The following is a 323-nucleotide window of genomic DNA, read 5'->3' as shown; positions in this document are numbered from 1 at the left end:
TAAAAAAAAACATTCGAGCTACTCAAATAGGTGGAAACAGAATTTTAAGTGTTTTGAATGTGTAAACTATTTATGCCAAGCCAAACAGAATATAAATAAATGAATATTTAATACAATTGAAATCTCTCGTCTCTTTTGTTCCCTATACATTCAATCACCGATGATTGACATCCATTTCCTTTTCCAATCGAAGCACCTTTAGCAATAAACAAATTTACGCAATTCCCTGTCTGGATTGTATTAAAGTAATTGAATATTTTCCATATTGCACATTTCCTTTTTTCTTTTTCTTTTTTTTTTTTATATTTAGGCCGCTCTTCAAT

This window comes from Drosophila mojavensis, unplaced genomic scaffold, assembly GCF_018153725.1.
Source record: "Drosophila mojavensis isolate 15081-1352.22 unplaced genomic scaffold, ASM1815372v1 contig_16, whole genome shotgun sequence".
In the NCBI taxonomy this organism is placed as follows: domain Eukaryota; kingdom Metazoa; phylum Arthropoda; class Insecta; order Diptera; family Drosophilidae; genus Drosophila; species Drosophila mojavensis.
Note: the sequence above shows the minus strand (reverse complement) of the source record.